The sequence below is a fragment of the Apium graveolens genome, chromosome 10 (assembly GCF_009905375.1).
Source record: "Apium graveolens cultivar Ventura chromosome 10, ASM990537v1, whole genome shotgun sequence".
NCBI lineage: Eukaryota > Viridiplantae > Streptophyta > Magnoliopsida > Apiales > Apiaceae > Apium > Apium graveolens.
In genome coordinates this window covers 196,532,813-196,550,227 of record NC_133656.1, presented here as the reverse complement: position 1 = coordinate 196,550,227, position 17,415 = coordinate 196,532,813, and positions in this window count along the sequence as shown.

The following is a 17,415-nucleotide window of genomic DNA, read 5'->3' as shown; positions in this document are numbered from 1 at the left end:
CTTGGGTGCCATGTGAAAAGTTGAGATTGAAGAGTGCCTGGTAGGTGTTTGATAAAATGTCTGTATGAGAAAAAAAATGTGAGAAGAAGAGAGAGAGAGAGTAAAAGCAAGTAGAGAGAAAAAGTATGAAAGGAAATAAAAGATTAAAAAATCCTCTCTCTGTCGTACTTATACTCTGAAAAAAATGTTACCGTTGGGCACCTGTCAGACATGCAGTAATAACGGATAGTTACTGGGCGTGAGAAAACAGTAATCATTACTTACCCACTTACAGTTTTTCAAGGAAAAACCGTTCCACTTACCCAGATATTCCATTAATCAAGGTGAAACAGTTTTAATTCAAAATTGAAACCGTTCCCACTGATTTAATTATTTTTCACTGTATCATTAATATTCTGAAAATAAAACAAGTGAAAATGATCAAGATAAATCAGGTGAGTAAGTACTGAAAAAGGAAAATCAGAACTTAAATGAAAACAGAATTTATATGGTCATCAGAATATGAATCGTTATCAGGATTTATCAATGCATTACAAAATAACTTAGAGACAAAATCTTGAAAAAAAAACAAATTTCATTAATATATCAAGTGAATACATTCATGAAATTGAAATTACATCAGAATTTATACAAGATTTCCCTAAGCTGCTAGACCTCACATCAACAGCCTTAGTCCTAGCTCAAGAAGCAGGGCAAGGCTGATGATGAAGAAAAATAGGAAGAAGAAAATAAATCATTTCTTCTTCCTACTCTCGACAAACAGAATGGCGAGTCGAATGATTCGCTCTTGCTGGCGGAGAGCTTCCAGCCTTTCCTCCTCCAATCGCTCCAGATGGCGATGGTAGTCCATATAGAAGAACAGGAGGTGGGTGAGTACCTCCTGTGGGACAGAGTCCCATATCTCATCAGGAATGGCAGTAACGTGCCATTCTTGCTGCCAATCGGCACAGCTTAGCTCCATATTGAAGTTTTGGTAGTTCAAAAACATGTTGTATCTGATCATGGTGTTTTTGAAGGAAAAAGTATGAAGGTAAGTTGATGTTGAGAGAAAAGATTTGATGGAAAGACTATGTGAAGTGGTTGCTTATATAGGCAAGAGAATGCCAGGAGACGCAAAGGAAATTAATGTTGACAGATAGAATTTATTCTACCTCGTCTCCCCGGACTTGGAAAAAGAAAAACATTCATTGGAAAGAGAAAACATGGTTTAATGCGCACAAGAAGCAAGTAAAAGTTGACTGTTCAAGTACGAATACCATTAACCCTAACCATAGTGACTATTAATCTTCCACTTCAACATAAATCTAGTTTGAACCGAGACTGTTATTAAATTTTATCCACAGATAAGTCAAGTAAAGAATTAGACTGGAATATCAGAACTTAGACTTATATCAGAACTTAACAGTCATCAGAACATAATTTCTTAACTCGAAAAAGGAATGCCTATCTTAGTAAGTCCTCATACAAGTTCTAAGTTATATTTTTCAGAACTTAATCATCAGAACATGCAACCAGAACTTGTCCTCAGAATTTGTGCAAAGTGACACAATGACTGTTTATCTAAAACAACACAGACCACCACAGTAACTTTCATCATTCTTATAGAGTGATTAGTGTGTGCATTAAGCTAAATTTCAGACAAAGAATAAAGTCTGATTCACTTCAGTACATCTTATAAATAAGGCATAATTAAAACTTTGCTAAAGAGCTGTCATTATTCTGTAACCTACTGTTGAATGAGTTCATGCTAGAGTCCACCTCAACTATTTTGTGCTCATTTTATGCATCTTTTTGAATTCCATTTTACAGTGGCTTCTCAGTGTAAGTGAGTCACGACTGCTTATCAGAATTTATGCTATTATCAGAGTATTTCTCCAGTAATCATAGAGTGTAAAAAGTCACCAAGAAAATATTTTGCTTTTCTAATGCATATTTACTTAATACCAGCAATGCACTTGGGTCGTTCCTTCCACATTTTTACTCTAGATCTCAAAGGAGTACCTGATTTTATTCTTTGATCCTTTTGCTTTTTCTTTTTGATAGGAGAGGTTTATCAGCACTTAGTGCATTCAGCAGAATTACTAGTATCAGAACTTAACAGATGAGTAGCATTATTCTAATTTGTGACTTAGTAATAAGATAAACAAAGTAAACTCAACTTAGCTCTATTATTAGAATTTGCTTGTGTCAATAGATTTCCATAGAAATAATTACTTCTTACATGGGATCATTTGTTTATTGAAGACTACTAGGTCAGCATCTAGCACAGTTATCCTCATAGGATTGAATGGTTACTTAAACAGACATATCACTTATCAGAGTTTAGAAATATATATCAGACAACAGTCAGTACTTAAACACATTTATCAATTAATCACAGAATACACAAAGAGATTAAATTCTGTAAATACTGATCATAAAGTCTGATAACACAGAACAAGACTAAGCAGATTTAGAGAAAGAACCTGAAATCATTCCAAGTTCATTTACCAATCTTGTAAAAGTGGCTTCACACAATGGTTTTGTGAAGATATCTGCTAGTTGTTGATCTGTTGTAACAAAGTGCAATTCCACTGTAACTTCATCCACATGTTCCCTTATGAAGTGGTACCTGATGCTGATGTGCTTTGTCATAGAGTGTTGAACTGGATTACCTGTCATAGCAATAGCACTTTGATTATCACAGTAAATAGGGATTTTGAAATATGTTAACCCATAATCCAGTAGCTGATTCTTCATCCAAAGAATCTGTGCACAACAGCTTTCTGCAGCAATATACTCTGCTTCTGCAGTTGATGTGGAAATTGACTTTTGTTTCTTACTGAACCAAGAAACCAATCTGCCTCCAAGAAATTGGCAGCTTCCACTTGTACTTTTCCTGTCAATTTTGCAACCTGCAAAATCTGCATCTGAGTAACCTATTAGTTTAAAATCTGATTCTCTAGGATACCACAATCCCAGATCAGCTGTTCCTTTAAGATACTTAAAAATTCATTTCACAGCTGTTAAGTGAGGTTCTCTTGGATCTGCTTGAAATCTTGCACAAAGACAGGTAGCATACATGATATCAGGTCTACTAGCAGTTAGATAGAGTAGAGAGTCAATCATACCTCTGTAATCAGTAATATCTACTGATTTACCAATATCCTTATCCAGTTTTGTAGCAGTGGCCATGGGAGTGGATGCACTTGAACAATCTTGCATTCCAAATTTCATCAGCAAGTTTCTGGTGTACTTAGTTTGACAAACAAAAGTACCTTCTTCATTCTGCTTGACTTGAAGGCCAGGAAAATAGCTAAGTTCCCCCATCATACTCATCTGATACCTTGACTGCATCAGTTTGGCAAACTTCTTGCAAAGTCTGTCATTTGTAGACCCAAATATGATATCATCAACATAAATCTGGACCAGAAGTAAGTCCTTTCCATGGTTGAGGTAGAACAGTGTTTTGTCTATTGTTCCTCTGTTGAATCCACTTTCCAGAAGAAACTGAGCTAAAGTCTCATACCATGCTCTAGGAGCTTGCTTAAGTCCATAAAGTGCTTTATCAAGCCTGTAGACATAATCTGGATGTTTGGAGTCTACAAAGCCTGGAGGTTGTTCAACATATACTTCCTCCTCCAATTCTCCATTGAGAAAAGCACTTTTCACATCCATTTGAAAGACAGTAAACTTTTTGTGAGCAGTATAAGCCAAATATATCCTTATGGCTTCTAACCTAGCAACTGGTGCAAATGTTTCATCATAATCAATTCCCTCCTGCTGAGAATATCCTTTTGCAACCAGTCTTGCCTTATTCCTTGTAATTATGCCATCACTGTCAGTTTTGTTTCTGAATACCCACTTTGTACCAACAACAGATCTATTCTTTGGTCTTGGCACTAGGGTCCAGACTTTGTTTCTTTCAAATTCATTTAACTCTTCCTGCATTGCTTGCACCCAATCAGCATCTTGAAGAGCTTCTTCCACTTTCTTTGGCTCAGTCTGAGAGAGAGAAGAATTGTAAAGACATTCATTTGAAGTACCTGTTCTAGTTCTGACACCTGCATCAGGATTTCCAATTATCAAATCAGGTGTATGTGATTTTGTCCACTTCCTTGCAGATGGAAGGTTTTCTTTAGAACTGGATGCTCCCCCATGATCCATACTGTCTTCATTTTCATTTTCTGATGCTCCCCCTGAAACTATGCTCTCTGAGTTGAATTCTTCAGAATTTAGATTTTCAGCACTATCAGAACTTGACGAATCAGAACTTGAAGAGCCAGATGTATGTTCTGATGTTTCTTGAGATGTGGTAAGATCTTGAGTATGCTCCCCCTGCATAGGTGCATTTTCCTTTGGCGTAGTCACCACAGTTTCAATAACATCAGAGTTTAATCCATCAGAGTTTACAGTATCAGGACTTAGACTGTCAGGATTTTTAGTATTAGAATTTGAGTCTTCATTTTCAAATCTCAGCTGATCATGGTCAATAAAATCTTCAAGACCAGTAATCTTCTTGTCATCAAAAGAGACATTGATAGATTCTATGACCACTTTTGTTCTCAAATTATAGACTCTGAATGCTTTTGTGGAAAGTGGATATCCAACAAAGATTCCTTCATCAGCTTTTAGATCAAACTTTGATAGCTGTTCAGGATGAGTCTTGAGAACAAAACACTTGCATCCAAATACATGAAAGTACTTCAGATTTGGCTTCTTTTTCTTCACCATCTCATATGGTGTTTTTTCATGCTTGTTAATGAGTGTTGCATTTTGAGTAAAACAAGCAGTCTGCACAGCTTCAGCCCAGAAATAGGTTGGAAACTTTGCTTCTTCAAGCATTGTACGTGCAGCTTCAATGAGAGTTCTATACTTCCTTTCAACAACTCCATTTTGCTGTGGAGTTCCAGGAGCAGAAAATTCCTGCTTAATTCCATGGTTTTTGCAGAACTCTTCCATTATCAAATTCTTGAACTCAGTGCCATTATCACTCCTTAAGATTTTCACAGAATCTTTGACCAATTTATCCAAATGTTTGACATGATCAATCAAGATAGATGCAGTTTCACTTTTTGTGTGCAAGAAATACACCCATGTGTATCTAGTGAACTCATCCACTATGACCAATGCATATTTCTTCTTTGCAATAGACATGACATTTACTGGACCAAATAGATCAACATGTAGTAGATGATAAGGCTCAAGAATTGATGATTCAGTTTTGCTCTTGAATGTAGATTTTCTTTGTTTGGCCTTCTGAAAAGAATCACAAAGACCGTCATGAGCAAATACTGACTTTGGCAGTCCTCTCACAAGATCCTTTTTGACCAGTTCATTTATATTGTTGAAATTTAAATGAGAGAGTTTCTTGTGCCAATTCCAGCTTTCTTCAATTGATGCTCTACTTATCAGACAGATTGCAGAACCATCAGTACTTGTTGAAAGCTTAGCTTCATAAATGTTACCACGCCTGTATCCTTTCAGAACAACTTTGCCTTTAGATTTACTCACAATTTCACAGTGTTCTTCAAAGAAATCAACATGATAACCTCTGTCACAGATTTGACTTATACTCAGCAGATTGTGTTTAAGTCATGAGACCAGAGCTACTTTTTTAATGATGACATTCCCAAGATTGATATTGCCATATCCCAATGTTTTTCCAATGTTGCCATCTCCATAAGAAACACTTGGGCCAGCTTTCTCCACAAAGTCTGATAGCAGGGCTTTATTTCCAGTCATATGTCCTGAGCATCCCCTGTCCAGAACTAGAATATTTTTCCTGTTGCCCTGCAATCACAAAGACCACTAATTATTAGTTTTAAGGACCCAGACTTGCTTGGATCCTTTGTCCTTATTAAGTTTGTTAACATTTGCAGCGGATTTAGCATCAGAATTTATGTTAACATTTTTCTTATCAGAACTTACACTATCAGACTTTGAATCAGAATTTACACTAGATGGAACAATGGAAACTTTCTTCAAAGAAGGTTTTAATTGATAATAATCATAGTACAAACTATGATATTCCTTACAAGTATAAATGGAATGCCATAAACTACCACAATGAAAACAAGGATTTTATGGTTTATATCTAACAGACTGACTCTTAACTCCTGATTTTGAAGGTAAGGAGTTAATGTTCTTATTCTTCCTGCAAAAAGAAGCCAGATGGTTAGAACTTCCACAGTTATGACATGTTTTCCTAGGAGCATCAGGAACAGGTTTATAATCATTGGTTTTATTCACACCTTCCTTTCCATTCCTATTTTTCCTAGGTGATTTTACCTTGTTTGCATTCTTAACATCTTTCATCTTATGCTTAAGCTGCTTCTTAGTCATTAAGCCTATGTTTACTTCAGCTGTCTTTTCCTGTTTTAGTTTGTCAGAAGTTAATTCCTCTTTAACTTCTGATTTCTCATTATCAGACTTTACAGTTACAAACTTAACAGGTTTTAACTTTGGCTTTTGCTTAACAACAGGCTTAATTTCTTCAGTTCCTTTATCATTCTTATCCTCTCGATAACCTAAGCCCTCTTTCCAATTTTCACTACTTAGCAAATTTTGAGTTGTTCTGCCAGAGTTAGTCCAAGTCCTGATTATCTCTCTTTCCTTTTCTAACTCAGTTTTTAGAGATTCATTCATTTTTAGCACTTCATTCCTAACATAAAAAGCATCATCTCTATCCTTCTGAGTTTGATAGAATATAACTAACTCTTTTTCTAAGAAATCATTTCTTTTCTTAAAAGCAAGATTTTCAGAAGTTAATCTTTCATATGTTAAGGTTTGATCTCTATAACTAACAAACATGGTTTTAAGATATCTTCTCAACTCATTAATATCATCAGTATGAAAAGCATAAGTAGTCTGAGGTACCTTTGTTTCAGCAGCTTCAGAACTGCTCTCAGCACTTTCTTTATCAGCATTTGCCATCAATGCATAGTTCTCCTCACTTTCAGAGGCTGAGGTGTATGTCCAGCTTTTCTGCTTTGTGACAAGAGCCTTGCCTTTGTCACCCTTCACTTTCTTGCAATTAGGAGATATGTGGCCTTTCTCATCATAGTTATAGCATTTAACATTGGTATAATCTCCTCTGTCAGACTTTCCTACTCTGCCTTCAGATCTTCTGAAATTCTTCTTATTAGAACTTGTGCCTTTCCTGGAAAACTTCTTTCCCTTCTTGAACTTTCTGTATGCAATCTTTGTGATTCCTTTCACCATAAGAGCACACAGCTTCATCATCTCCTCATCGGTATCAGTCTCAGGCAAGCTTTCAGAATCTGAGTCATCATCAGTTTCAGAACTTGATGACTCAGTATCAGACTTTGTAAAAAGAGCTTTACCCTTGTCTTTCCTTGAGGAAGCTGCTTTGGGGGATTCTTCTTCAGCCTTAAGAGCAATTGTCCTTGACTTTCCTCCTTTCCTCTTGCTTCTTTGTTCCATCTCAAGTTCATGAGTCTTGAGCATTCCATAAATTTCATCAAGAGTTGTTTCATCAAGACTGTAGTTGTCTCTTATTGTTGTTGCCTTCAAATCCCAACATTCAGGAAGAGCTAACAGGAATTTAAGGTTTGAATCTTCAAGATCATACTCCTTATTAACCAGTGACAGATCATTCAAGAGTTTGACAAATCTATCATATAAATCAGTCAATGATTCATTAGCCTTTGAATCAAAGTGTTCATACTCTTGAGTGAGTATTGTCTTCCTGTTCTTCTTAATTGTGTCGGTTCCCTGACACCTTGTTTCCAGAGCATCCCATATCTCCTTAGCAGTCTTACAGTTAATTACCCTATTTGACATTACATTATCAATGGCACTATGCAGTAAGTGTCGTACCTTAGCATCCTTAGCAATTGATGTTATATCTTCAGCAGTATAATCACTATTTTCCTTTGGTACAGTTTTTGCTGCTTCACCTGCAACTGCAACAGTGAGCTTGGTTGGTTTGTGAGGCCCTTCCTTGATTCTATCAAGATATTCTGGATCTGTGGCTTCCAGAAACATGGTCATCCTCACCTTCCATATAGCATATTCAGATGGTCTCAGTATGGGAACTCTGATGGTTTCATACCGACTTTGAATTTGGGTCTTTGGAGGTTCTTCAGTTTTGGTAGGCTTAGTTGGAGTTTCTGTGTCAGACATGATTGTGTTTGGATCTTTAACTGTATGTGTGTTAACAGATAGGCTCTGATACCACTTGTTAGGTCACACTCACTGTAGAGGGGGTGAATACAGTGTATAATACAATCAAATCGAACTTTAATATCGTAAGTAACAGAAAACAAACTTTATTGAAATAATAAACTCTGTTACAGTATGGAACTGTTACCTCTCAGTGATGAACAAATATCACGAGAGCTGCTAGGGTTACAATGAATAATCTTCTCGAATAATGATAACACTTATAGTGTAAACCCTATGTCTGTGTTTATATACTACACAGTTACAAGATATTCGCTAATTGATATGGAATATAATTCTGCTTTCTAAAATATATCAATCAGATATCTTTTCTTCCATGTATTCCATTCTTCACGGAACTCCTTCTTCATGCATATCTCTTCTTATGTTTATCTCGATCTTCTTTCCTTTAATCAGCTACTTCCCTTATCTAATCGTCCTTCAGCACTTAAGTTCTGATATCCAACTTCTGATGATTATCTCCTGATAATATAAGTACTGATATCCTTAAGTCCTGACTTCCAGTATAAGTACTGATTCCCAGTTAAGTACTGATTTGTCCTGTTAAGTAAGATCTGAAAACTAAACATAAAACATATTAGCCATGACATTATCAAATATATCTAACAAACTCCGTGCTACTTCATTACTTTATTCCAGCATCTTTAAACATCTTCTTAGTTGCATGAAAATGGTAATACTTCTTTGTTCTCAAAATCCTGCTTAACAGGCTGCCACATTCCTTTTGCAAACACCCGACGCATGTGACTGTGTTGTCACTATCAACAGCTATTTGAATATGATCATCCGTCGGGATTATATTGAACATCCGTCAGGAATATGTTGATCATCCGTCGGGAGCCTTGTAGATCATCCGTCGGGAGTCTATCTGTCACTTGACTCTATTTCACTTGTGTAGAATTACAAGACATCTCATATTTACAATTAGCCAACCTATTCTGCATATCAATCTATTAATCAATATGACTTAGAGAATCCTACAGAATCTACTAGACTAAAACATGTTGTTTGCAGAAATGTGCTACAGCACTTATTTGTTACATAAGCTACACTCTCGATGGATGTCAAATTATAATCCGTCAGGACTATAAAGTTCATCCATCGGGACTATATTAGAACATCCGTCGAGAGCTACAAAATTCACTAAGTTAAATCTACTAAGGGGTTGAGTAGAATATCAAAGGATGGACATTTTATGAACATACAAGTTAGCAGATTCTCAAGATTTAGAGCTGGTTACCTATATGGTTACTCATTGGATGATTGGCTCAATCTTTAGAAGCTCTAAGAGGGACTGAAATAATAGAAGAACTCCAAGTGTTATTAAATTTAAAGGACCTCATTAGAAAATAAGCATACTATGAGAAATTCACTTGATGGATGTAACTATTGAATTTATGTAATCATCAAATGTATAAAAGTTATATTTGTCAATCTGTCAGTTTTTATGTAATTATTTTTAACTTAGGGTTAATCTTATTATCAGGCATAAATTTGTGATAAGCAATCTTCTCATAAATTGGGAGATATTGTTGTGCAAGACATGCTTGTACTATAACAGGACTAAGTCACATTGACAATCCTGAGATTTAGTTGTTTGATAATCTATTTTATATTTTGTATTGGTTTACTTCTGTAAAAGGTTAGGAGATTAGAGTGGAGTATTTTTCTGTAAACAGATTCAAGCTAAGGAATAAACTCTGGAATAAAATCAAACCATGATCATGCCTGAGAGAAAAGTGAAGAAGCTTGGAGTTGAATAAAACTGTTTTATGAAAAATAATCTAAGTCAAGATATTGACAAGTCACAAATTAAGCAATATCGAGAAGTCATTCGAGAAGTTCAAAATGACTTATCGAGAAGTCCAAAATGGCTTATAGAGAAGTCTCAGAGATATTGACAAGTCAAATGAAGATGTGAAGATTGGAGATATGGACAAGTCATTTCTACATGTAGAGAATTCAGAGATATCGACAAGTCAAATGAAGATATAAAGAATTGAAGATATTGACAAGTCAATTTCTCATTAGAGATCTCAGAGATATCGACAAGTCAAAATATATATAGAGGTATCAGAGACCTCGACAAGTCAATTCTACATGTAGAGATCTCAGTCATCTCGAAAAGTCATTTCACATGCAAAGATCGAGAGACCTCAACAAGTCAAATATACTTATAGAGAACTTAGAGATCTCGATAAGTCATTATACTTATCGAGATGTCACTTCTCTATTGAACAAACTGGAGATCTCGATATGCCTCTCAAATACAGAATGCAAATAATTCAAGATTCAAGATTATCAGTCAACAAATGATTTATCAACTAGATTGAAAAGTCTACAAAGTAGCTGGGAGAATACAAGATCAAGGGCCAAGATGAACTGGACAAAGGATGGTCACAAACCTGCAAGATTCTGCACAGATTTGCTAATCTAGAATTGGAAATAGAAAAAGGTTGGTTTAGAAAAAGATTTAGTACATTTTGGTGCAAGTCTTGTAAACCCGTACTGCTAGTGTATAAAGCATGCACTAGTCCTTAGTTTAGAAGTAACAAACAGATTCAAATTTTCTTGTATTCTCTCAAGGAAGATATTTTTAAGAACACAGAATTTGTAGCAAGACAAACTTAATTAATACAAATTAAGTGAGTTTTGAAATATTGTTCTTATTGTTTTATTTCTGCTAACACAATATCTCTGCAAGTTAGAAACTGCTTTGTTCACCAAACAACCAAATTGTTTAAAAAGGCTAAAAATCCAAAGAAACGCATTCACCCCCCCCCTGTGTTGTACTCAATATATAACACTTTCTTACTCTTTTCTCTCAATACTACCTCTCCTTTTACCAGTACAGGAAACTGCCTCTCATTAATTTGATTTTCACTAATTATTTTCCCTCAGTCTCACTAGAAAGGATTAAGTTAGTCACAAGAGAAGATATAAGAGATGGATGAGAGGAGTGGTATGCAGTCATATAAATAAGGGTATCCTCATGCAAAGGTCTATTTATAGTCATAGTGACTAGATAAAGTAGAAGTTTGAGTAGAAATTATACCGTGTGTGTTTGATTCCAAAGGCATAGCGGAAAGAGGAGTCACCAGGATAGCTCTAGTGTTCTGCTTTGCAGCCACTATGTTAACATTAGGATCAGGAAATGTAGCATCAGAATTTGCTGCATCAGGATCAGGATGAGCAGCGTTAGGATTTGACTTGGGATCAGGAATTGCAGGTTGGTCTGTATTAGTACTTTGAACTGATGGTTCTTGTAGGACCTGAGGCTATGAAACTTCTTCAACCTTTTGAGTTGGAGGTTCTTTTGGGCTTCCCTCAAATACTGGATAATTAATCACTGCATCCAGTTTGGCCAAATGCTCCTGATGAGCTTCCTTTTGTTGCACATGTATTGTAACCCCAATTTCCATATAATCGGGACTACCTTAATCAGTGTTAGAAATTGTCCTTGGAATAAGTGTGTCTGCACTCTCACTTTGAGAGAGTGGTTCTTGTGTGCCTGGAGCTTGAACAGCTGCTGAAACCCTTTGAAAATCAGGTTCTTGTGTGTTATGCTCTTTCTGTGGAGACTGGATTTTTAATTTTTTCCTCATGAAAACTGCTTTATCCTCAGATTTTCTCTTCCCCAAAGTATCAAGACCAACTTCCTTTTCCAATTAAGACATTCTCTCGGCAAAAACTTCAACAAATTTGGCTGGAGGAGAGTCGGGAACTGATGTAGTATTAATCACTATTTTTGGAAAATCAGTTTTCTCACTGTCAGGATATAGACTAGATTGATCAGTTGTAGTATGAAACTTTGTCTATATCTTGACTTTGTCTTGTTGAGCTTGAAGCTTGTCAGCCAACTTTACTAACTTTCTTTTCTTTTTCTGACTAACACCTTCTTCAACCACACTTTCATCTTATTTATTATCACCAGAAACTCCTATAGGTTTGAGTTTGAACACTAAAGGAACATCATCAACATCTGATTCCGAAACATTTGCTCCTTCTTGCCCTCTCTTTCTTTTTCTTTTCTTCAACAAGCGCATGTCTCATTCTTTTGCCTTTTGGAATATGCTTCTTTGGGCTAGGCAAGACACATTAGCATCTTCACTTTTCATGTTGAGTAGTCAACCTTTTTCATATTTGGAATATGCATGCTTTCATACTTGCTTCCTGACATCTTTAATCTTTTCTAATTAAAATATAATTAGACCGCCCTGATACCACTTGTTACCCATTAGAGATATAATTGCTTAAGGGGGTTGAATACAATTATACTAAAAAATTGAAATCAGGATGTAAGATCAATAATAGTTTATTAATTCTGATATATACTATTACAAAACTCTCTCAAGAATTTCTGATGTTCTTGAGAGCTAGGTTACAATGATTCTCGTGTAAAAACTCATCATCAATGATAACTTATTCCGTATTTATATAATACACAGCTGGTCTATTAATTACTAGATATGCCAAAAAGATATTTATCATATTTCTATACATATCTCAATTAACAGCTACGTTCCTACAAATCAGGAACCAACAACTAAACTACTCCTCAATTACTGGGACTGTATAAATCAGTAGATCCTGATTTATTCTATAATCCTGACAGCCAATCATATGTTGATAAATGTCTTCATCATAACGCCATATCCTGATGCCATACTAATCCTGACTGATGGCAGATTCTGATTCCCGGTAAATCCTTATTCTAATTTGAATCATTTTCACTTTACACAATCAATTCGAATTAAAACCCAAAGTATAGTAACCGTTTTGTATTGATGAAAAAACTGATTACAAAACTCTCTCAAAGGATGAACATATATCCTTGAGAGCTGCTAGGTTACACAGAATGATAAAATAATAATCGAAACATATAGTGTTAACCTAATTTGTACTTATATACTGCGTAGTTACACAATCAATCTAGTTGATATAATATACATGAATAAGGAATCCTAACACATACAACTATTGATTGTTACAAATAAGTAATGTTGTACACCAACATATCTTCTGCAAATCAAGTCTTCTAGATAGAATCAATCACTTCCTGGAATTCAGTTTAGACACATGCTGATAGACAAATACTGATAATATACTCTCATATGTCAAATACTGATAAGCTCGATAAACTCTGATATCTTTCGGTGGTAAAATATGATGACAAACTTTAATAGTTCTAAATATTGATATCATCAATTATATGTAACACTAAATGGGCCTTCTTTTTTGTTAAACACCCGAGCCGGCTCGAGGGCCTGAATGACATGTTTTTATTGAACATCCTGTTTGACCCGAAACCAAAAAAATGTGAACAAAAACCCAGATTTAGAAGCTCGGATTTTAAAAAAGTTTAGACCACATGAGTAAATCTCCGACTTTTCAAGGAACTTGGATAAAAATTTAGTTATTTCTATATAAAACTTAAAAATATATAAAATATTTTTAATAAAATTTACAATCTATAATATTATAAGCAGAACGTGATTTATTTAGTTGATTTTTGGTTAGTATAGTAACAAAAATGGTAAATGTTTACGTCAAATAAACGAGAACAGTTGAATATAGTTTAAAGGAATATTATTTGTTTCAGTATATTAATTACTCACAGATGTTGACGTTGAAATCCAGACAATATATTATAGTTAAATATTTATATTTTTTGTTTTCTAAAATATTATAAGTGATTCAGAATTTAGTCACTTATTTTAGTTAGACCGCATACTTTCCAGATTAGACACAAGGATCATTGCTCGTAATATCATCAAATATATTCTTTTATTTTTCAGAGTTTTGAATTTGTTTTTTACTAATGAAAAAATAATGTATTAAAATATAAAAAGTATCAAGACGAAACTTATTAAAACCCATATGGGCATCATACGGGATATAATAAAGTATTAATATTTAAATTTAAATAAGAAAAGATATGAAAACTTTGGTCGAACCTCATATTTTAGAGGATATCTAACTCGACCTAACTTTAAGAAATGCCCGACTCAATCAGATTTTTTTAAATCCCAGGTTTTTTTTAAGAGTCCATTTTTAATTTTAAAAAAGAATATACAATACATGCATAAATTGAGGGTGTGCATATAAAATATACCAGTCTATCTGGAAAAAAAATATAAATCATTATTAACAATCGTTTGATACTTCCATATTCAAAACGCAGAAGTTTAATCGTCATTATCCCTGACCCGTGACGGATCCACAACAACCTCTATTAGCACACATAAAAAAATCAATATCGTAAAATTCAGAAATCGAATTGGCTTGATACGTGTCTAAAATCTGTGTAATCGGCCGAAATTCGAATACTCGTTTGTAACATTCGAATACTCGGTCGAGTACTCGTTTAAATCCGAATGGATTCGTATTCGATTTTCGAATATTCACCTGAGTACTCATAACCAATTATTAGAACACTGCACAAAACAAACAGATTGAATCCATTTAATAATAAACATGAAAGTCCAAATTTCATTACTATTATATATTTTATCCAATATTCATATTTAAAAAAAAAAAAATTAACTAGCCGAAATAAAAATATCAGCACCTGTGTATTAGGGAAAATAACGAGATCCAAAATTACCCAAGCAACTCTTTAACTAACCCCACATCACTAGCTCACTCTACTCAATTAGAAAAAACAGAAACTCGTATCATTGCATGAACTGTGAAGACATGATTATAGCAACATATATATGGGGAAACGGATTACAGATCGAAATTACGGATTACATTTCTAGTACTGAGAAGTAGTAGCAACTAATCTTGGACAAGAAGTTGATGCAGTAGAAGTAGCTACGAACCTAGAAGAGAAGGCATAAAATCTATAATAATAGTCTTGGTCGTCAGATAAATTAATACCGCAACCATTTGCATCAAAGTTTAAGGAATAGCTTAACGGATCATACTTGCACGTTTGCTTACTAGAGTTTCCACCACCCCCGCCAAGCAACCGGACACTGCGTCTGCGTATCTGCAACAGTTTTCCCACAAGCTTCATCAAGTTGCAGCAGCATGGAGTTGAGGACTTTGTTCTATTGGTGTCCCTGCTGCAGCTCATGGCCCGTGGCTTCCCTGCAGTATGACTCATCTTTCTTCTTATTATTACTTCACTCTTATTATATTCCTAATTTCAGAGAGGGGGAGTGAGAAGTAAGGACTGAGAGAGAGATATCTGACAAAAGGGAAACTGAGAAGTGAGGACTGAGGATTGGGATATTAAGTTTAAAATTTTTATAGGGAAAGTAAATATCTAATTTGAATTTGTATATTAAATTTTGCAATATGATAATGTTGTACAAAATGAACTGATGTAGGTATAACCACGTTGCACATGGTCCATGCATGATGCACCTACAACTTGATCGTGATGTGTGTGTATTTGTTTAGTTTATCTCATCAGTGATATTATAGTGTCGGGTATGCTTCATTGCCCTCACAGTCTCACTGGTGTAGATATTTTTAATAATCTTCGGCTGACCGTGATTCTATTGATGTCTGGAGACAAGTTTTTGTTAATTTTTCCAGCACTGATGATTTCTGAATTTACAAACTTTGATATCCTAGAGATTGTTCCAGAAATATGATCGTATGAGCATGCATAATACATGAACTGGGAACCAATTTGTTCAGTTTGTTTTATTATTTGTAACAAGGGGGAGGTATGAATTGGCAAATAATGGGTCGTTTGTTTCTGTAATAGGGTTTTCTCCTTTCCAAACCCATACCTATATTTGATTTGCTGTTTTTGAAATCTCATACTAATTTCTTATATTCATGATTTCATATCTTAGTGGAGACGTAAGTTTGAGCGAAAGGTATGAGTTATCAAATTAAATTTTATTTTTATTTATAAAATTAAATACAATCTTAAAACATATATTTTAAATATCATGTTGTTTAATCTTAAATAAGTTGTACTTATTTTTATTTAATACAAATTAGTATTATTTTATTTTGTTTGTTTTAAAGTTATAAATTAATTTTGAAATTTTGAAATTTTAATTTTTAATCACTTATATTTATTTATTTTTGTTTATAAGTTGTATAATTAACTTAAATTCTACATATGCAATATATAAAAATTTAATTCAATCACATTTAAATCAAACAGATTCTATTTCAGTACTGAACCAAACATATTATATCAAAAATAATTTCTCACCCCGTACCGGTCTAACCTGATTCTTTATTCCATACCCATACTGTCTTCTGAACCAAACGACCTTTAAAAAACACCATGGATACCATCGAGTCTCAAGGTTAAGATGTCAATCGAAACAGGTTTAGTAAAAACTAAATTTGAACAGATTTTTTTGTCAAATCAGAACCCGAATTTGGAGAAACCCGAACCCAGATCCATTGGGTTCACTTCGGGTTCGGTTTTATAGATCTCTATCAAATTGTAACTTAATTTTTACAAATTGTAGTCAAAGATAAACTAGGAGCTGATTTGAGCAAAGTGCTCATAAATTTGATGATATTAAAATTTTTGAAATTGAATAAGAGTATTTAGAGAAAACAATGGATTATACTTCTAAAAATAAAATTCTTAGTGAAATCAGATCTCTTAAACAGAAAAACAAATGAAAAGCAGCAGATAAATGAAGTTACAAGTCAAAGTGGGGATGAGAATCTGAAGAATAATTACGTGACTGTCGTAGGTCTCTTACTAAAAATTTAGAATAATTATTTACAACAAGACAGAAGCGCACAATATTTACGCGTTTGTACTTTTCATCTACAAGCATATTTATAGATTATAAAAATTTAGAATAATTATTTACAACAAGACAAAGACGCACAATATTTGCAGAAATGGATCAAAATGTCACTTTGGCATGGTCCAAAATGTCACTTCTGAAAATTATGGCCCTAAATATCAATTCGAAACACTACATCGTGTAGCGTTTAGGCAAAAGGCCCAAAACGCTAGATGATGCAACTCTTTTTTTTTAATTAGTCAAAGACCATAACATTAGTTAATGTAACGTTTTGTGTTTTTTTTTCCTTATTTGTTACTCAGTTTGGTGTCTGTTTAGCGGTCCGAGAATATCATTTAATGTTACATTTTAGACATTTTTTTTATTAATATTTTTAAAATTTAATATTATATCATAATTTAACGATTTTTAACATTTAGGATTTACCAATTCCTTTTTGAATTCTAGAAATATTAAAAAAATTAATAAATGTTACACCAAT